The following is a 23,161-nucleotide window of genomic DNA, read 5'->3' on the forward strand; positions in this document are numbered from 1 at the left end:
AGCATTTGTTTCACATATGCTGGTGTTCCTGTGTTGGGTGCATATATATTTATAATGGTTATATCCTTTTGTTGGCCTGAGCCCTTTATTATTATGTAATGTCCTTCTTTATCTCTTGTTACTTTCTTTGTTTTGAAGTCTATTTTGTCTGATATTAGTACTGCAACACCTGCTTTTTTCTCCCTGTTGTTTGCATGAAATATCTTTTTCCATCCGTTGACTTTTAGTCTGTGCATGTCTTTGTGTTTGAGGTGAGTTTCTTGCAAGCAACATATAGATGGGTCTTGCTTTTTTATCCATTCTATTACTCTGTGTCTTTTGATTGTTGCATTCAGTCCATTTACATTTAGGGTGATTATTGAAAGATATGTACTTATTGCCATTGCAGGCTTTAGATTCGTGGTTACCAAAGGTTCAAGGTTAGCTTCTCTAGTATCTTACTGTCTAACTTAACTCACTTATTGAGCTGTTATTAACACTGTCTGGAGATTCTTTTCTTCTCTCCCTTCTTATTCCTCCTCCTCCATTCTTTATATGTTGGTTGTTTTATTTTGTGCTCTTTTGTGTATACCTTAACTGCTTTTGTGGGTAGTTGATTTTATTTTTTGCCTTTAGTTAGTATTTGGTTGGTCTGTTTTTTTTTTATGTGATTTTATTTTCTCTGGTGACATTTATTTAGTCTTAGGAGTCCTCCCATCTAGAGCAGTCCCTCTAGAATACCCTGTAGAGGTGGTTTGTGGGAGGCAAATTCCCTCAACTTTTGCTTGTCTGTGAATTATTTAATCCCTCCTTCATATTTAAAAGATAATTGTGCTGGATACAGTGTTCTTGGTTCAAGGCCCTTCTGTTTCATTGCATTAAGTATATCATGCCATTCTCTTCTGGCCTGTAGGGTTTATGTTGAGAAGTCTGATGATAGCCTGATGGGTTTTCCTTTGTAGGTGACCTTTTTTCTCTCTCTAGCTGCCTTTAAAACTCTGTCCTTGTCCTTGATCTTTGCCATTTTAATTATTATGTGTCTTGGTGTTGTCCTCCTTGGTTATTTCTTCAAAGACACTTTCTGTCCCTTTTTCTCTCTCTTCTTCTTCTGGTACCCCTATAATGCAGATATTGTTCCTTTTGGATTGGTCACACAGTTCTCTTAATATTATTTCATTCCTTGAGATCCTTTTATTTCTCTTTGCATCAGCTTCTATGCATTCCTGCTCTCTGGTTTCTATTCCATCAATGGACTCTTGCATCTTATCCATTCTGTTTATAAATCCTTCCAGAGATTGTTTCATTTCTGTAATCTCCTTCTGGACGTCATCCCTTAGCTCTTGCATATTTCTCTGCAGCTCTATCAGCATGGTTATGATCTTTATTTTGAATTCTTTTTCAGGGAGATTGGTTAGGTCTGTCTCCCCAGATTCCTTCTCGGGGGAGACTGTCTGGGTTAATCTGATCTGTATAAAATTTTTCAGCCTTTTCATGTCGATAGAGGTAGTTGCTGGGAGATGGTGCATGTGTAGGCTGGGAGAATGTCACTTCTTGCTGGTTTGTGGCCTTCCTCTCCTGGGAGAACAGCGACCTCTAGCGGCTTGTGCTGGGCAGCTGTGCACAGATGGGGTCCTCTGATTCTTGCCCGACTGCTGTGGAGTTAAGCTCTGCCTCTGTGGTTGCTGTGGAGTTAAGCTCCACAGTTGCTATGGGCATGACCGACCTCAGTCTGCTGCTCCAATATGGCGGAGCCACGTTGGAAGTGAAACAGCGGGAGGCTGTTTATCTCCATGAGGGTCCTCTGAGCTGTGCTGCCGCCCAGGGAGTTAGGGCACCTGGAGTACCCTGGGATTCACAGCTGCTGGGATAAGTGTCTCGGGATGCTTCTGTCCAACTGTGGGGTCACTGTCCCTTTAAGACTTTTCAAAAAGCACTTGCTTTACTTTGTCCCAGGGGCACTGGCTGCGGGGACCCACTCACAGGTCTAACTGTCCTGTTTCCCTAGTTTCCAGCACCCCATGCACGCACTGTGTGTCTGTGCTCTGGTGCGGATGGCTGGGGCTGGGTGTTCAGCAGTCCTGGGCTCCCTCTCCCTCCTGCTCTGACTCCTCTCCTCCTGCCTGGAGCTGGGGTGAGGACCCTCGGACCCGCTGGGCCGTAGCTTGTATCTTACCCCCTTCGCTAGGTGCTGGGTTCTCTCAGGTGTGGATGTGGTCTGGCTGATGTCCTGTGTCTTCTGGTCTCTCTTTTAGGAATAGTTGTATTTGTTGTATTTTCAAAAATATATATGGTTTTGGGTGGAGATTTCCTCTGCTCTACTCACACCACCATCTTGGTTCCCCATATGTCTTTTTTATGTGCTATGTATTTTACCCTTTTTTTCATACTCTTTTTGTTTCAAGTTTTATTAAAAAAATACATTATTAAACATTTACTTGCTTACAAGTTTTATTTTAGAAAAAAATTTATTATTAAACATTTATTTTCTTAAGCTTCCTCACCTTGTTTTTGTTTTTGTTTTTTCTCTTTGGTTACTTGAATTTTAGTGATGAGAGTTTGAGCAAGCTTAATATAGAAGTGATATATAAGTTATGATTTCTCTCCCTGAATTTTCAGACCTATAAATGATAGAAAATGTAGAGAACAGAAGTACATAGTCTATAAAAATTACATGCATCTCTAATATGATTTGCTAAGATAATAAGGGTTGAGAATGATAATAGTAACAGCTAATTGTTCTATATGCCCCAAATGGTGGCAAACATCATTTTAGGTACTTGACATTTATTATTCTAGAAAAGAACCCTGTAATTTTTTGTTAAGCCTCACCACAACTCAGTAAGGTAGGTAGAAATATTATACTCAGTTTACAAATGAGGAAGCAGAAGCACACTGAGTTTAAGTGTTTTGCCTAAGGCTACACAGTAGGCTAGATGTAGCGTCCTTGCTCATACACACTGCGAGAGCACAGAAGTTCTACTAGGGAAGGAAGTGAGCAAGGAAACCAAAACAGAGGCCTCTGTGCCTCCTTGGTTTGCATTGCTAAGTTTCCTCCTTGCTGCTCTGGATATTCAGGAAAATTAATTCCCCATCCCATTTGAGTATAAAATCAAGCTGATCTCCATGTTTTGGCTGCATTGCCAGGCTCTTGTTTTCCTTGCCCTCTGTTTAGCTGATATTTTAAAGCAAATATTTTAAGTGGGAAAGTCTGGGTGTCTGTAAATTCCCATCAATTTTAAACATTTGCTGTTTGTCAGTTCCACATTCATTTGGGTATTACTTGAGGCATACATGGACTTATAGTAATGTATTCCACAGATTTTATATGCATTTCAATTCATTTAAAAATAAAAAAAATCTTCCATTTTTAAAAATGCTAGTTCCTTTCAGTGCTCCATTTCTTCCTCTAAGATATAGTACTTACTGCTTACTTTAGGCAAACATCTATAAATGGCTACTATTGGCTGAGACAAGAAGCGTGAAAATGCCTCAGGCAAACACTAGAATTAATTTGACAGGACAGGGCAGGCCAATTATCAGGGCATGATAATATTTTTTTTTCCATTGGGGAAAACCAAGGTAGCAGTGTTGCAAGATGACTGGTCTTCAAGAAATCTTTGTCTATCAAAGCAAATAGTGGAAGAAAGAACCATTTAATGTCTTTATTGTTTAGTTATTAGATAAGACTGAATCTGTAAACTGCTTTAATATCTTTTGCTTATTTGTTTACAATGCACCTTTTGAAATAGAGTAGTCTCCTAGCTATATTTAAAGATAGTAAATCAGGCAAGAATATAGAATGGGGAAAAGGCAGTCTCTTCAATAAATGGTGCTGGGAAAACTGAACACCTATATGCACAAGAATGAAACTGGACTACTGTCTTACACCGTACACAACACAAAACAAACTTGAAATGGATTAATGACCTAACCATAAGGCCTGAAATGATCAAGGTCCTAATAGAAAACATAGGCAGTGAACTCTTGAACATTAGATTTAGCAATTTTTTTCTGAATATATATCCCAAATCAAGGAAGACAAAAGCAAAAATAAACAAGTAGGACTACACCAAACTAAAAAGCTCTTGCACAGCAAAGGAAAGAATCAACAAATGAAAAGATCACCTACTGTATGGGAGAATATATTTGAAAATGATATATCTGATAAAGAATTAATATCAACAATATATAAATAACTCCTATAACTGAACAGCAAAATGACAAGTAATCTGGTTAAAAAAAATGAACAGAGGACCTGAATAAACACTTTTCCAAAGAAGACGTATAGTCAGATGGCCAACAGACATATGAAAACATGCTCAGCATCACTAATCCACCAGGAAATGCGAATTAAAACCACAATGAGGTATTACCTCATACCTGTTAGAATGGCTGTTACCAAAACGCTAAGAAATAACAAGTGTTGGCAAGTATTTGTAGAAAAGGAAACACTTGTACACTGTTGGCAAAAATGTAAATTGATGCAGACACTATGGAAAACAGTATGGAGGTTCCTCAAACTTTAAAAAATTTAAATAGCATATAAACCAGTAATTCGCCCAAAGAAAACAGATCACTAATTCAAAAAGATAAATGCACCACTATGTTTATTGCAGCATTATTTACAATAGCCAAGATATAAAAGCAACCTCAGTGTCCCTTGATGGATGAATGGATAAAGTAGATATGGTACATATATGTATATATGTGTATATATATATAATGGAATATCACTCAACAATAACAAAAAGAAATCTTAACATTTACAACACATGGATGGACCTAGAGGATATGCCAAGTGAAATAAGTCAGACAAAGACAAATACCATATGATTTTACTTATATGTGAAATCTAAAATAAATGATGAAGAAACACAATATAAATAGACTCAAAAATACAAAGAAGAAAATTATGGTTGCCGTACAGGTGGAGGGCATGCAAGGATAGGTGAAATATGTGAAGAGGATAAAGAGGTACAAAAACCCAATTATAAAATAAATAGAATATGAGGATGAAAAAATGATCATAAGGAATATAGTCAATAATATTATAATATCTTTGAATGGTAACACATGTAACTATACTTACTATGGTGAGCATTTTGTAACATATATAATTGCTGATTCACTATGTTAAGTACCTGTAACCAATATAATATTGTATATCAACTATACTTCAGTAAAAAAAATATAGTAAATCAGACAACTAGACCATAATATTCCTGTTTCTTAGAAGACCTGGAACACATTCAATGCATATACACACCACATAAATAAGTGTTTTACTGTTGTTAGAATTCCTAGGTCACTCCAGAACCCTTCTTTATTCTGGATCTTTCATTCCAACTTGTACCATGAGATGGAGGTTTGGTAACTATAACTATCATTTGAACATATTAGCTATTAATTTATGCATCAAAAACATATGAAGGTGTTATTCTGGGATTCTATGGTAAATAAATCTGTAAGGTCAGATCTTCATTGATCTTACATGAGAAAAACAAGGCAAATCTTAATCAGATAAAATTGCAAATTAATGCAAAGTTTCAACTGTGTTTAAATGTACAAAGGAAGACAGAAATGTGATGCTACTACAATCCACGATATATCAGAATTAACCTAGTCAGAAGGCAACTGTGCAATCTGAAGGAAGATGGAAGGTAAGAGTGTGGGGAAAACAATATGAAATATCAAAGAGTCCACCTGAGGAGACAAAAATTAAGCAGAGATTTGAATAAGAATGGAGAGAAGCTGTGGGGTTATCTGTGGGTAAAGCATTCCAGAAGGAAGGAAAAGGAAATACCCCCTTTGAAGTTTCTGTGTGCTTCATGTATTTGAAGATTAGATTGGAGGCCCATGTGGTGAAGGATCATAGAGTAGTGACAAAGAATCTCTCCTTGACTAAAAGCTAGCTGGTTTCCTCTGAGCCATCATCTCCACTAGGTCTCAACCTCGATTTATAAAAACTTGAACAAACACTGACAGATTATAACAGCTCAAAGCCACATGCCTAAAATAACCCTAGTGTCCCTTAAAGTGTTTTCCTGAGAGAATTCAAGGCTACCAAGAATTTTCTGTTGGTTCTACAGGACCTGGAGAGCTGGTCCTAGATTTTGAGCAAGCTGGTGAGCAAGCCTAGATGGATTTCACATTCACCACTTTTCTCATCTCTTGTAATTTTCCAATTCTCTAATTCTGCTTATGACCTGTCATTTCTCTTCCCTCTTCCCTCATTCTTATTTTAAAATGTCCAGTCACCTGTGCACAGATTGGCATGAAGTCACTCTTTGCCTATTGCTCAGAGTTAACTGAATCAAATCTGTTTCCATCATTTGAACTAATGTCTGGCTGTGTTTATCTTTGATAGCAGTTGGACCCAAAGTAGAAATAGTTGACTAGAGCCTGGTCACAATAAGGCTTGTAATCAATGTCAAAAACTCTGGATTTTGGTTAGAGTAAGGTGGGAATCCATTGAAGGCTATGAGCTGAGAAGAGGGATGACAAGATTCACATTTTCAAAAAGCCATCTAACTGCTATGTGGAGAAACACCTGCAAATGGGCAAGAGGAAACATGGGAGACCGGTTAGGAAGCTGTTTCAATAGTCACAGCAAGTGATGATGGTGGGTTGGTCTAAGTTAATAGTAGTAGAGAAAATGTGAAGTGATAAATTTTGGATATATATGAAGATAGCACTAGTTGGATTTGCTAATACATTGTGGGAGTTCAATTTCAATATGTAATGATTATTTATGTACATACAGAAAGGTAAAATATGATTTCATACTGTGTTCAAATATATGTGTCAAATTTATAAATGATGATGTCTTTCCAAAACTATTATTCTGCAGAAGAAAAGACATCATTAGCTAATTAGCAAAATCAGATACATGACAAACATTTCCCACTTGATTTTTTTCAGTATTCAAAAGCAGAAAATAATGAAGATAGACAAACTCAGTGGACTAATTAGCAGATGATAGTGAAAGGACCGTATTGTTGAAGGATCTTTTATATGAGATGTCCTATGCTGTTCCCAAAGAAATACCTATTACCCCCATCACAGACATTAAGAAAAATAACAACATGATTTGAAAAGATAGTTTGTGTTTTCAGAAAATATCTTTATATGAAAAACAAACTCAATAAGCCAGTTGTATGATTGGCTGGAAGTTAAATTTCTAGTTTGGTAGTCACAGCTGTGGAAAGTGGAACAAATAAATTCAATTTCTGCGAATGAAACTTTTTAAAGAGATAATTTATGACCAAAAAACCTTTTGCTTTAATTATTTGTAGTGAGTTTCATAAATATCATCCTAAATTTTACTAAATAGCACATACTTATGATCATTTTCCAAGCACTATGAATAAGTATGCATTTTCTTTCATCCATCCAATATTATCCAATGACCATGAGATCTGCTTAATATATTTCTCAAATTTGCAGTAGAAAAGGCACATATCTGAAACTTAAGTGGAGAATGGTTTGAAATAGCATGTTCTATTTATATTTGAATAATTGAAAAACGGCATTATTTTTATAATGCAAAATACAGAAAGGAAATGTCAAAAAATGTGTTTCAAATGCTTAATTGAAGTCCATGAATTCGTACTAACCAAGAAGTTTCTTCAGGAAAGTTAAAGTATGGGAGTGTGTGATTTTTATGCTTATCCAAAAAGCAGCTTTAATGGATTTCATTTATTTGACTACAGAGGGACCTGAGTTGGAATCTTGATTCTGTCATTTATAAGTTCTACCACATTAAGCATAAGTAGCTTCTCTGAACCTCAGTTCTCTCAACTTTGAAATGGGGTTAATAATATTAATTGCATGAGCATTTTGTAATAATTTATGTGACAACATAATGTACTTTCCAAATTTCATTTGAAGGTTATAAATAAGTAAATGTAAATATTCTTTCTTTTTTCACTTTTGGCAGTTCACTGACTAGTAGTTTTAATGATAAAATAAATTAAAAATTAGCTTTTCTAATAGATGCATTACTGCAGCATCTCATGTTGGCCTACTTTTAAAATAGACCTCCTTTCACATCTCATGATAAACTTCCCCTAAAAATTCCCTTTCAACTTCTCATAAAATTCCCCTCCTCCCACTAGTAATGAGGCTCAGCAACTGAGGACTTCCTTTTTCCTCACTTTGTAGCTGGTCACCCTCTTTTATTTTTCTCACCTGGGCCTTGGTACCATCAGAGTGGTATTGTGGGGCACCAGGAAAGGGAACACGATGGGGCTCTCTCTAGGATAGTAGGTTACTATTGAAATCCTTCCTGTTAACTGGTGTTGCTTCTCTTGGCTATGATGAATGGTGTCCTCTGCATTTTATATGACAGCCAGTCTAACTCTAACTCTTCCAGCTGGCATATGTGAGACTTCCTGAGAGCAGTCACCTCCACTGGCACACTACTAATCTCTTGCTGTTGGAGGAAACTTGCCAGCCTTTGGTGGTAGAGTAAAAGTGTAGTGAATGTGTGATGCCCCAACCAGATCCACTTACTATCTGATTGGTGCTCCCACTGTCAGGTCCTGATACGGTTACCAGGTAACAACTCACAGCTGTAGACATATATGGCAAATTTTCCTGGGCCACATGGGACTGTCTCATCATGGAGGCGATGAACAGTCTTTCCCTATGCCCCCTCTGCCAAATGTGGGACAGACCTCAGCCAATGACTAATAGTAATAAGTCTAAAAGGTCAACCCTTTCTGTTGAGCTGAACTCAAGCCTATGTCCCATTTCTGCTCCAGAGTTTTGCCTGTATCAGACTGAAGTTAATTTTGCCTGTATCAGACTGAAGTTAATTTTCAGTTGAGAACATTTTATTGCTTAGTATTAAATCCAGTACACTATCCCATTTCTCCCACTCTTCTTTTCCTGAGAGTACACCCACAATACATCCACTTGATCCTCAGAAAGCCCCATGCATTTGAATGTGACTAATGCTACCAGAGCATGTCTTCTCTAGTTAGTTACTGAGTCCTACTGCTCTTTGCCATCTTAAAGCCAGTCCAAGTTATATATTACTGTTGCTTGTCTGGCTCCTGCAGGGACTTAAGTCCTTAACACACAGAATACTGATCATGCCATTCTGCTGTGACTTTTCCTTGGCAACATTAAAAATATATGGTGGTGGTCTCAATCTCAATCGCAATATAAGATTGAGAGATAATAGAGAGCAAACAGTTTTGTGTGCTTATTACGTGGCAGGCACTGTACTAGGCGATTCACATCTAATACTCCATTAATTCTCACAATTGTCCTATGGCACCAGCATTATTATTTGTCATCTCAAGATTGGGGAATAACTAAAATTACAAGTGGAGGATTTAGGATTCAGAAATAAAGCTGAAAAGAGATTAGTCGAGGATCCTGTAAAATAACTTTGAAGTCTGTGATCAATAGGAAACTCAGTATGATCTCACACCATGATTTGAATAGACAAAAAGCCAATTCAAAGTTGGGATACTTTTACAGAAAAAGAGCATATACTTGGAGAATATTGTATTCTGGGTTTCATACTTTAAGGAATATATAGGCAAAATGAAGCCAACTTCAAAGGACCCTGACCAGGAAAATGAGACAAAGTTACTTTGAAAGTAAAACAAGTAATTTCACTGAAAGAGTTGAGCCTGGAGAAGAGAAGACACGAAGGAAAATGATCAAATTTCCTTCAGGATAATATGATTTCTTATATCTAACTTGAAGCTATTGAATTGAGACAGACTTTCAGTTTACTCAGACCATTTCACAAGTTAGGACCTATGGTCTTACTACTCTGTCTGTTCTGCTGTAGGGTTAATATGGTAGACAGAATAATGGCCCCGCCAAAGGTGTCCAATCCTAACCTAACCCTTGAACCTGTGAACATGTTACTTTACATGATAAAAAAAGACTTTGCAGATGTGATTATATTAAAGATCTTGGGAAGATATCCTAGATTATACAGTTGAGACAATATTATCCCTTTATAAAAGGGAGAAAGAATTATGACCACAGAACCAGAGGACTGAGTTTTGCAGAGCCATGAGCCATAGAATGCTGGCAGCTCCTAGAAGGTAGAAAAGATAAACAGATTATCCCCTAGGTTTCCAGGAGGGACACAACCCTACTGTATGTTGATTTTGGGATTTCTGATCTTTAAAACTATAAGATAAACCTGCATTATTTTAAATCACAAAATTTGTGGCTATAGCAGCAATAGAAAATAGTTACAGATGGCCTGCTAATAAAAGGGTTCCAGCATCAGGTGAGATGATAAATGATATTCATCAAAGTCCTTATAATCCTGAGATTTTATGTTTTTTTAATTAAAAAACCCAGGACACTAGACTAGGATCCCCACCTCAAAGTAAAAAGACAACATGGCAGAGTGCAGTATTTCCAAACTTTGGTCTTCATATTTTTCCAACTCTGTTTACCTTAAGAGAAAGCTTTATATAACCATTTCGAATGGGAAATTAGTATAACTTCTTATAAGTTGAACATATTTGTAGAAAAAATACAATATAAACAAATATATTAAGTGTTCTAGATTCTACCTACCTTTTATTATCTTCTGAAGGCTCTGAATCGAACTCTGCTCTATCTTGATAAAATCAAGAGACTAGGAAATTCTAGAAAAATGTCAGAACATTCTTCCACTCTTATATGTTTCCACTTGATATGAGCTGTAGAGAAAACTGAAAAGACAATAGCTTTTTAAAAAACATTTGATTATTTTTAGAGTAGTTTTAGGTTCCTGAAAAGGTACAGAGATTTCTCTTCTATTCCCTGCCTCCACACATCATGCATAGGTACATTTTTTTAAAAACATCTTCCACCAGAGGTGTACATTTGTTATTTGAACCTACATTGACATATTGTAATCACTTATAGTTCATGGTATATATATTATGGTTCACTCTTGGGATTGTACATCTATGGGTTTGGGCAAATTATGATGATATATAGTCATAATAATAGAGCATACAGAATATTTTCACTGTCCTAAAATTCCTCTGTGCTATGTCTATTCATCTCTACCGTCTTCTTCGTAGCATGTACTTAGAATCAGACAATATGTAGCCTTTTAAAATTGTCTTCTTTCACTCAGTAATACACATGTGAGGTTCCTGCATGCATTTTCACAGCTTGATAGTACAGTGCTTTCAGCACTGAATAGTATTGCACTGTCTGGATGTACCACCGTTTATTTTTCCATCACCTACTGAAGGGCATCTTGGTTGCTTTCAAGTTTTGGCAATTATGCACAAAGCTGTTATAAAAAATTTATGTGTGGGTTTTTATGTGGACATAAATTTTTTATTCCTTTGGGTAAATACCAAAGAATGCAGTTGCTAGATGGTATGGTAAGAGGATGTTTAGTTTTATAAGAAACCACCAAACTGTCTTTCAAAATAGCTGTACCTTTTTGCATTCCCCCCATCAATGAATGAGAGTTCCTGTTTTTCCACATCCTTGTCATTAGAGTTGTTAGTGTTCTAGATTTTGACCATTTTGATAGGTTTGTAATGGTATTTCATTGTTGTTTTAATTTGCATATCCCTGATGATGGATGATGTGGTGCATGTTTTCAAATGCTTATTGTCTATCTGCATATCTTCTTTGGTGAAGTGTTGCTGAAGTGTCTGCTAAGGTCTTTGGCCCTTTTTAAAATCAGGTTGTTTTCTTACTATTGAATTCCAAGAGTCCTTTGTGTATTTTGGATAACAGTCCTTTATCAGAGATATCTTTGCTTTTTTTTTAATCTGGAGCTTGCCTTTTCCTCCTCTTGATATTTCTTTCATGGAGCAGAAAATTTAATATTAATGAAGTCCAGCTTATCAATTGTTTCTCTCATAGATCACTTCCTTGTATCTAAAAAGTCATCACCATACCCGAGGTCATCTAGGTATTCTCTTACGTTATATTCTAGGAGTTTTTAATTTTGAGTTATATATTCAGGTCTATGATGCATTGTGAGTTATTTTTGTGAAGGGTATAAAGCCTATGTCTATATTAATTTCTTTTTGCATATAGATGTCCCCTTGTACCAGCATTTTTTAAAGAGGTTACCCTTGCTCCACTGTACTGTCTTTACTCTTTTTTCAAAGTTAAGCCGACTGTATTTTTGGGTGTCTATTTCTGGGCTCTCTATTCTTTTCCATTTATCATTTTGTCTGTTATTTTGCTAATGCCACCATGGCTCTGTTAATATAGTTTTGCAGTAAGTTTTGAAGTTGGGTAGTGTCAGTTCTCCAATTTTGTGCTTCTTCAACATTGTTTTTGATGATTATTGATCTTCTGCCTCTCCTTAGAAACTCCCCAAATTGATCTATAGATTCAGTACAATAACAAACAGTTTGGAATATATAGATTCAGTGTGATACCAAACAGTTTGGGAAGAAGAACTGATATTTTGACATTGTTGAGTTTTCCTATCCTTGAACATGGAATATGTCTCCATGAGATATATGAGTTCTTTGATTTTGTTCATTAGTTTTGTAGTTTTCCTCATAAAGCTTTATACATATTTTGTTAGATTTATACCTAAGTATTATATTTTTTTGGATGCTAATATAAATGGAATTGAGTCTTTACACATCCGTTTGTTTATTGCTGGTGTATAGAAAGGTGATTGATTCTTGTATATTAATCTTGGGTACTGCAAGCTTACTATAATAACTTATTAGTTCCTGGAGGTTTTGGTTAATTCTTTTGGATTTTCTACATAGATATTAGTCATCCTTGAACAAAGACAGGTTTATGTCTTCTTTCCTAATCTATATACTCTTTATTTCCTCTTCTTGACTTAGTGCCTTACTTTGAACTTCCAGTACTATGCTGAAAAGAAGTAGTGAGAGGGAATGCCTGTAGATTTATCATTTAGAAATTCAGTGTGTTGGGTGAAATCTGTGTTTGTCATCTTGAGTCCCTCCATAGTTAACAACACATAATTTAATAAACACTGACATGGTGGGAAACACAAAACCTGCAGATACACAGTGTTATACCCTGGATGTTTTTGCATCCCTGAAGTTCTATGATAAAAGTTCTATGATAAAGTTATGATAAAATCCTAACTCCAACGTGATAGTTAGGAGGTTAAAACATGTTTGAAAGGGGACTGAGGTTAGTGCTCTTTTAAAAGAACTCCTAAAGAATATCCTTGTTCCTTCTATCATTTGAGGACACAACAAAACAGGTCCTCAGGAAATAGTGATTTTGCTGGCACCAGTAGCTCCTTTATCTCGGTTTTCCAGCCTCTAGAACTGTTAAAAATAAATTTCTGAAGTTTGTAAGCTGCCCAGTCTGTGGTATTTTGTTATGTACGTCAGAGCTTATTAAGGCAATAGGTCTTGGCTCAAAATAAAGTTCCATTGTTGTTATCACTGACCCTTGGACAAGTTACTAAATTTCTCTGTATCTTAGTATTTTTTCACAATAGTGAACTATTCCCACTTTAGAGGATTGGAGGGAAGATTAGAAATAGTATATGCACTCAATAAACAATAGATAATAATTTATTATTTAACTCCTAGGAGTTGGAGTACTTTCCTAAGTGGTATGGCATATTTTCTTTATTTAGTCTCTGAAAAAGCATGGAGAGGAAGGGGTTGAAACAACCAAATACCTAAATCTTTCAACAAGCTGTTGAGTAAGACCTTACATTGAATATAGACTACAAGCAAGTTGAGGGCAAAGACTATATACATTCATCTTTGTTTATATAGCACCTAATAGTGTCTAGCTTTCCAAAGATATTTTGCTTCTTCAAGTAGCATTGAGCTTGCTTGAGTTTTATTACTTGATATAAGTACCCATTCCCAAACTTTTGCTGAGAGCTGTGATTTAAATTCCTTAGTGCTTCATATTAGATGAAAATTAACCTGAAAAAAAGTATACAGCCAGAGAGATATTAAAAATGTAAATCTGATGAAGCCCCACATTATCTTTGAAACATTTCAATAGCTCCTTTCAACAGCATCTCTTTAACTTATGGAAAAACATCCTTACAGAGATTTGCAAGGTTCTACATCAGGAATGAGCAAATGTTTTCTGTAAAGGCCCACATAATAAAAATGTTAGGCTTTGTGGACCAAACAGTCTCTGCTTTCACTATACAAGTCTCTTGTTGTAGCATGAAAGCAGCTGTACAGACACTATGTAAATGAATTAGAATGGCTGCATTCCAAGAACATTTTTTAATTTACATCATTATATGTTCACCCCTACTAGTGTAGTTACTGTCAACAGAGAAAGATGTTACAGAACTATTGACTAGATTGTCTGTGCTGTACTTTCATCCTTGAGACTAATGTACATTATGATTGAGATTTTGTGCCTCTTTATCACCTTCATCTACTTCACCTTATACCCACCCCTCCCCCATGGTATCACCCATCACTTCTCAGTGTCTATGAATCTACTGCTGTTTTGTTCCTTTTGTTTTGTTTTGTTTTTAGATTTCACGTATAAGTGAAATCCTATGATATTTATCTTTCTCTGCCTGGCTTATGTCACTGAGCATAATACCCTCTAGGTCCATCCATGTCACAAATGGAAGGGTTTCTTTCTTTTTTATGGCTAAATAATATTCTGTATGTACCACATATTCTTTATCCACTCATCTGTCGATGGACACTTTGGTTACTTCCATATGTTGGCTATTGCAAATAACGAGGCAGTAAACACAGGGGTACATATATCTTGGCAAATCAGAGATTTTGTTTTCTTTGGGCAAATTCCTAGCAGTTACTGGATCATATGGTATTCCTATTTTTAGTTTTTTTGAGGACCCTTCACACAGCTTTCCAGGGTGACTGATCCAATTTACATTCCCAACAGTGCAGGAGGGTTTCCTATTCTCCACATCCTTGCCAACATTTGTTATTTCTTGTCTTTTGGGTAGTGGCCATTCTAACTGGTGTGAGGTGTTATCTCATTGTGGTTTTAATTTGCATTTCCCTGATGATTAGTGATGTGGGGCATCTTTTCATATGCCTGTTGGCCATCTGTATGTCTTCTTTAGAAAAATTTCTATTCAGGTCCTCTGCCCATTTTTAGTTGGGTCATTTGTGTCTTTTATTTATTTGGTATTGAGTCATTTTAGTTCTTCATATATTTTGGATGTTAGCCCCTTATTAGATATTTCATTTGGGAATGTATTCTCCCATAATTGCATGCTGCCTTTTTGTTTTGACATTTTATTTTTGAACACTGAAATTTGAATTTAATACTTTTGATGTGTCACAAAAATAGTATTTTCTTCTGATTGTGTTTTTAATTATTCAAAAATGTATAAACTGTTATAGAAAAGCTACACAGAAGGACCTTTTCTAGCTTCCCAATTAAAATTAGCTTACTTGTTATTTTCTTCTATGATACCCCATACTTTTTCCTTCATAGAACTTATATTAATGGATGATTTTTGGTTGGTTTGTGTAATAACTTGAAAATATGTTTCCCACTCCATTAGTCTGAGAGTTCTATGAGGGAAAGTTTTCTAGCTATTTTGTTCAATACAACACAGTGTCCTCAGCCTCTTATCCTCTGCTTAAAGCACACTGGACAGTGAATACAAATCTGTTGAGGAATTTAATGGCTCCTTATCTATGAAACTCATCAGAAAAATGGCTTGTTGGTAAATGCCTTAACTGGAAATAAATAGGATGGAAAGAACATTGATTTCTAGAAGAAAAAAGCAGGCTAAAAGAGCTTGAAAGATGATTACCTGACATATTCAGACATAACCATCTTCAGGATAATTGGCCACCGAGCTGAAGGACTCCCCACCTTGCCCCATTTAGCATTGTGCCATAAATTACCACACTGGCAACACACTGGTTCTCATACTACATCTCTCTCACCATACTCATAGCAGCTCCATGGAACACCTCCATTACAATAATCACTCTATTTATGAAACCGTTAAGAACCAGAGAAATTCAGTGACTTATTCAACATCAGATAGGTAGGTAGTGGCAGAACTGAAGTTTGGCCCCAATTTGATTTTATCACTACTCAAATTGTTAATAATTTGACTATACAGTTAGGTCATATGACCAATCAATAACCTGTCTCTCTTTTTTTTTTGGTTCTTCTTTATCAGTTCACACTTTCACTTGATTCTGTCAGCAGCAAAGTTTAGCAAAGAAATTGGACTTTCTGGTTAGAAGGATTAGCATGGATAAAGGAGGCGAAGAGGGCATGGGAAAGGTTGTCCATCTGTTTCAAATACTCCCCATGGAAGCCAAGGGAGGAACACCTGTGTATTCTAGGCTTCTCCATTAAAGTTGCAGATCTTTTAGTCATAGAAATTTCCCATCAATTCCAGCTTTCTATTGAAATATACACACATTTGTGTTACATTTAAAAAAGTGTAGAAAACCAACTCATTGTTGCTAGGCAAAGGCAGTCATTAATGTTTCAGACTGGTTGTTTCAATTTATTTATCTGAAGAACTTTTAGATGCATCCCATTTGCAATTTGCAGCCATTAGCAAAATTTACCAAGATTACAAGCCATTTAGAACAAAAAATAATTTGGGGATTTTTAAGCACAGGAGTTTGATTTTTAAGAAGTTACAAGGGGATATCAAGTTGAAAGCTATTAGCACTTATAAAACTACATAATTATATTTCCTGACCCTTTCAGATCTTTTTCAAACTTGAGATATCTTTGTCATGTAGGATATTTTTCTTTGTGGTTGAAGATGAGGTAATTCAGGAGTTAGCATATAATTTGCATGTATATAATTACATGTGTGCGTCCCTGCTTGAGCTAAAGTGTTGCTTTCATGTTGATTTAGATGTGTTAGAGGAATCTGTTAGGTTGAGTTGTATGTGTCAGGTGTGTGTGTGAAGAAAGATAGTGGTTATGGTTAAAATGACTATTGAGTGAGAGAGATTCATGAGGCTTTTATAAGAAGGACAAAGAATCAACCTGGAAAACAACTAGTTCTAAAAAGACAGACACAGTCCAGATATAATGACCCAATAATCAGAGGCCAAAATCAATTCTGAATACACATGGTATCCATCATTTATCTGTGTTTTACTCCCATGAAAGTTCACCTATATGTGCTTCGCTAAATAGATGTTAAATCTATAAATGAATGAGGCAAGTTAAAATGGACATAATTTCACAAAACAGGATAAGTATTAAATACTAGAAAATTAACATAGTGCTCTCACATCTGTTTGGAACACAGGATGGCTTAGCCTCCCCATACCACATTACTTGCTCTAATGCTTACAACAACTTAACAGAACCATGCTATTATAATCTCCATTTTAAATATGAAACACCTACAGAATAGAGATTGTGTATTTCTTGCCTAAAATTAAATAGTGAGTTAGGGACAGAGCTGAATTTCAGTCCTACATTGGGTTTGATTCCAATCTGTGGCATATAATTGCCCAATATTTTGAACGTAACACCAACTTATCAGTAATGTCCAATGTGTAGTTACAGTCAGATATGACAGGGATATTAGATAACAACTGCTTTAACATCAGAGGAAGACACTTTTAACAGCTTTGGCACTTATAAGAAGGTACAGTTCTTGTCCCAAATATCAGCAACTGGTTTCTTAATATTTAGTTTGTGACTGCCCTCAGGCATCTCTGCATCTTTGTGGGCAGTGAAAGGCTCAGTAGCTGGTGTCAGCAAAGACCATGGGGTCAGAAGCACACATGAGACATCCCAGAAGGATGCTAGAAATAACTGAGACTATTTCAATAAACCCAGAACTGGTGGTATTTCATATTAAAATTTCATAAGAGAGAAAACCCTTCTCATTCATGTGTTATTTGACCCAAATGTTATTTGTTCTGAGAAAATTCTGGTGAACCTAAGCTGGGTGCATTACTAAAGCTCACAAAAAGCAAAATTCTTCCTGGTTAGATCACTTTTCCAGTATTCAGAAATAATAATGTCTTAGAGGTCTGGCTGACATCCCCCTTGGCATATATGCAGCTACCTGGCATAGATAACACTTTTCTATACTTTACCCATCCTGCTGGTTATTAGCTGTGTATCTTTCTCAATATTTCGTTTCTCTCAGCCTCTCAAATTAGAGATAGGCAAATTTATGAATGGATAGGAAATGAGAACTATCAAAATAAAGATGATTATAAGTATTTCTAGAATTTCTTTCTTGCTCTTAATAGTAAGAAGTCTCTCCTTTTGTCTCATGTTTGCTACCCTGATTTCCCTATGGAAAGACAGATATTTAGGAGGTATTTTTATTCTGCTATTTATTAGTTGCATGTATTCCCACTCATAAATAACCTGATAAGAAGCCCAAATGGAAATAACTCAAGAGAAAGGGGAGCTTTATGGGAATGAAACTAGGGCATTTCTAGAAATGTTTAACAACTAAGTCGAAGTCAAGGATGGAGCCTAAAATGCACCAGAATCTTTCTGTCTCATCTTTATTCTCTGAGGAGGTTGGATTATGACTTTTCTACATGTCATAAAACATAGTTGCTGGCAACTCCTGAAAATTACATCTTAACAATTTCGGTGTCAATAAAGAGAATATTGTGACTCATTTTTAGAGCCTTAAAATCCCTAGGAAAGTTTTTATTGAACAGGTTGGCTCAGGTGCTTACTCCAGACAAATCAACTGTGGACAATGAATGGGACATCATGCTAAATAGAAGCTCGATGACAATCCTGAGAAATTAGGATGAGAGACTGGGCATTGCTACAGAAAGATTCAATGCATTAGAAAAAAAATCAGGTGGTCCAACCAGTACATACCCCATGCCAGTGCTGGCTTCTGGGGTATATGATTTGGTATAAGTAATCTGAACAAAAATTTGAGGCCATTATATCCATTACCTCAGAGTGCCCTAAGATTAAGTTGCTTCACAGTGCTGAGAAAGGGAAATATAAATCCTTTCATCTGTTGCAAAAGTATATATGCAGATGCATTCATGAACTTAGATAAGCATTTATTGTGTAAAGCAGTTAAGAGAAAGGATTCCAGAGCCAAAGTGGATGTGGACGTGTTCTCTGGCATTTGCTAACCGTTTAACTTGGCATTGGACTGTTTAATTTTCTGTATATTGATTTTATTAGTTGCAAAATGGGAATAAAAGTAACATATACCTTGTAGGTTGTTGAGAAAGTTAGATGTAATTGCCTAACATATACTAAACACCATGAATGTTAAGATGTTATAGAGAATACATATGTATTTATTTACTTTTCTATTTCTGAAGACCCCTAATCGAAGGTGTAAGACATAAAAAACATGTTTTTTGACACTAAGACTTGTGCTTCTTATTCTGGCATCACTTCCCATTTAAAGGAGCAGAGCATCAGGAGAAAACAAGAGCAATGAAGTTCATGATTTTTCAGGTTCATTGGCACTTAAGAAGGTGCTGCGCATGTAGGAGAAGCTCCCAGCATGGTGTTTCAGCTCTAGGCATCCCACACTCCTCGAAAAAAGAGTAGGGCTTTATCTGATTATTAACTGCCTTTCCTTAGCTGCAGTGACACACTGCTGAGCTTTTAAATGAGGTGTGTGAAGTCTGAGCCTCGCACATTCCTGAACAAGGCCAAACTCCATATTCTCCATCAGGAACATTTTATAAAGTGCATAAGTTTCCTACCTCAGGCCTCCTCTAGCACAAGCCGTCTTACCTTGTCACTGACCTGGTGAACTGATCTAATCTACCCACTCCTGTTATGTCTACATTTCCTCACAATTATCATAAATGTTGAAACATGTACATATTCCATAAAAATCAATCTTTGTTTTGCTGTGACAGTTACTGTGTTAGCTTGCTACAGTTGTGGTTTTTTTCTTGCCCATTTTTGTCCATATCTCTTTGAGCATTTAATAGTTGTTCAATTGTGTTTATATCTTAGTCTGCAAGAAGATCCATCTACATATTATCAAAACATGTGCTCTGCCATTTGGGGCCTATTTGATGCCTGCAAAGAGACTGATAGAGACAAATATTGCCAACCCAAGTAAAAAGCCAGAGATCCAACACTTTAGTGAAGAACTCTTTATTGTATTTTCTGAAAAGTAAAATGATTGAACAGTGAAATAGAATAGTGAAGTCCTTTTATAGGAAAGGGAAAGCTAAGAGTTGTTAAATATGTAAAACTTTCCAAATTCTGTGATGGATGCCATTCATACATTGTTTCTGTTAATTGTGATAACAACCCAGTTTGGAATAATTGAGTAACCCAGATAATAAATTATGCTCAGTGGAGTATGGACAACTTGCTCATGCTTTCACTTCTGTATGATTAAAGCTCAAGGTTTTGATGTTGCTGTTTGTTGTTTGTTTTTTTATTTTTCTATCTATTGCAGAATAGTGCCTTTATTGTACTGTTGGTGAAATCTGTTTGTGTTGGATTGGACCATGTATGGAGATGTTTTACAAGAGTGGAAAAGGGGATTTCAGTCTTTGGGAGCTTACTGAGAGAGACGGTAGAAATTTGGAGGCGTTATTGTTAATCTTCAAAATTTAGAAATAAATTATGAGCTCACCAACAGAAGTATTCCTTAGAAAATGCTAGCTTACTTGTGAAACAAATTTATGAAAGGAGAATTTTAGCAGCTTTATTTAGCAACTTCATTTGACTCAGCCTTATTATGAAGCTTAATTTACATACCATGAAATTTACTCATTGTAAGTGTAGAATTTAATACTTTTTAGTAAAATACAGAGTTATGGGTCTATCATCATAATCTAGTTTAGAACATTCTCAGCACTGGAAAAGTTTCTTCATGTACACAGTCAATGTCCCCTGCCCAAAGCACTAGGCAACCATCGACACACTTTTAGTCTCTGTAGATTTACCATTTCTGCATATTTAATATAATAATACAATATGTAGGTTTTTGTGTCTGGATCTTTCAATTACCATGATGTGTTTGAGCTTCATTCCTTGTTGCATCATATATAATTTGCTTCTTTTCATTAATGAATGCTATTCCATTATACAGATGTAACACTTTTGTTTGTACTTTCACCAGTTGATGAACATTTTGATTATTTCCAGTTCTTAGCTATTATGAACAAAGCTACTAGGGATATTTGTGAACTGGCTTTTGTGTGGAAATTATGTTTTCATATCTCTTGGATAGATTTTTAGTTGGGCAATTTCTGAGTCACATGTTAAGTTTAACATTTTTAACAAACCACTTTCCTATGGCTATACCTCTGTGCTAGGCAGAAGAATAGATACCCCTCAAAGATGGCCAAGTCCTAATTCCTCTCATTTGTGACTATTATATCATATGGGAAAAGGAAATTAAGGTAGCAGGTGGCATTAAGACTGGTAATCAGCAGACCTTGATATGGAAATTAGCTGAGTTTATCCAGGTGGATCCAATTTAACTGTAATATCCTTAAAAGTGGAAGAAAAAGTGGCAGAAGAATGAATCAGAGAGATTACAGCATGAGAATTTGATGCTCTTTTTCTGGTTCTGAGATGTAGGGGGCCATGTGCAAGGATTGAAAATAAGCCTCTAAGAGCTCGAATTGGACCCCAACTGACAGCAGAAAATAAAGACCTCAGTACTACAATGATGTAGAACTGTATTCTGCCAACATCTGAATGAACAAGGAAATGAGTTTTCCTTAAAATCCTAAGGAAAGGAATGTAGCCCTGACAATACCTTGGTCTTTGTCCAGTGAAACCCTATCTGACTTCTGACATATTAAATGTGTCATTTATATGGTTTTTGATATGTTATAGCAGTAATACAAAGTGAATACAACCATTTTATATTTCCACCAGCAATGTAGAAAGGTTCTAGTTTCTTAACATCTTTGCCAACACTTGTTATTGTTTGTCTTTTTAATTATAATTAAATAATAATAATATATCACTATAAGTATAATTTAATTATAGGGCTCTAGTAGACTTGTAATGGTATATTATTGTGTTTTTAGTTTTCATTTTCCCAATAAATAATGAAAATAAATATATTTTCTTGGGCTAATTTGCCATTCATATATCTACTTGGTGAAGATTTTTTCTACTGAAATATCTATTTGAAGCTGTTTCCCATTTTTAAAATTAGGTTGTTTGTCACATTACTGAGTTTTAAGTGTTCTTTATATATTGTATCTGGAAATAAGTCCTTTATCAGGTAAATGAGTTAATATATGTGTATAGTGTGACATACGTGTACATATGGATTTTTGATAAATAATATTGGGATAATTGGAGACAATTGGCATATTTGTCAAAAATAAACTGAAGATACATGAAGGAGTTCATTTCTAGATTCTCAATTTTGTTTCATAGATCTACATCATCTATTTAACACCTCTTACACCAATACCATATTGTTTTCATTACTGTATGTAGATAAAGTGAAGGTTTCTCTGACCAGGATCCTCACCTTAACTTAATCTAAACTAGTTGATGATGGAATGGCCTGCTGCTAGGCTACTACTTTCACACCCATAGGCAATTAGCTATTATTAACTGAATCACTATATAAATAGCTCTGCCCAGTGCTCTGGGCAGAGGCAGAGACAAAGAAGATTACAGACCTACAGACTGTTGGATGCAGACCTAATTCTAGTGCTTAACCTATCACTGGGAGAACAAGCTGGGTAATAAACCCTTTCACTCCAAGAACGCTCCATTGTCATTCCTCAGTCTCACTGAGTCCATAGTGAACTTGCCTGGGGCTGAAACCCACTGGCAAAACAATTGGCAATGTCGGCAGGGTTCATGTTGACCAAGAAAAAAGACAGGCTTCCCTAATGGGAGGGGTGCTTCAGTGGTCTGTCCCTATGAATGGAGAGAGAGTTGATTGTCCCCAAGTGGGTATGTGGTCTGAGGTGGCTTGCCTCCTACAGGGCTGGGTCACACCCCAGAACTGGAGGCAGATGGAAATGATACCTGAGGTGGTAGGGGTGACCCTTGGTGAAGTAAGTAGGTCCTTTGAGAAACACAGTGCCTGTGAGGCAGCAGGGACTGTGGGTTGGCTACTTCTCGCAGTCTTAAAAAAGTCTACAGATGAGAAGAACATGCTCCTGAAAGGGACACAAGAAAAGACAGCACAACAACGCAAGCTGCAAACTGCTGTGGATTCACTGAAGAATGAAATGGCATTGATACGAGAGGAGGCAGCACAAGAATGCTGGCAGCGACGTGCCATTGAGGAGGTAAAAAATTTGTTGGTGACTGAAAT

Source organism: Manis pentadactyla, chromosome 5 (assembly GCF_030020395.1).
Source record: "Manis pentadactyla isolate mManPen7 chromosome 5, mManPen7.hap1, whole genome shotgun sequence".
Lineage (NCBI taxonomy): Eukaryota > Metazoa > Chordata > Mammalia > Pholidota > Manidae > Manis > Manis pentadactyla.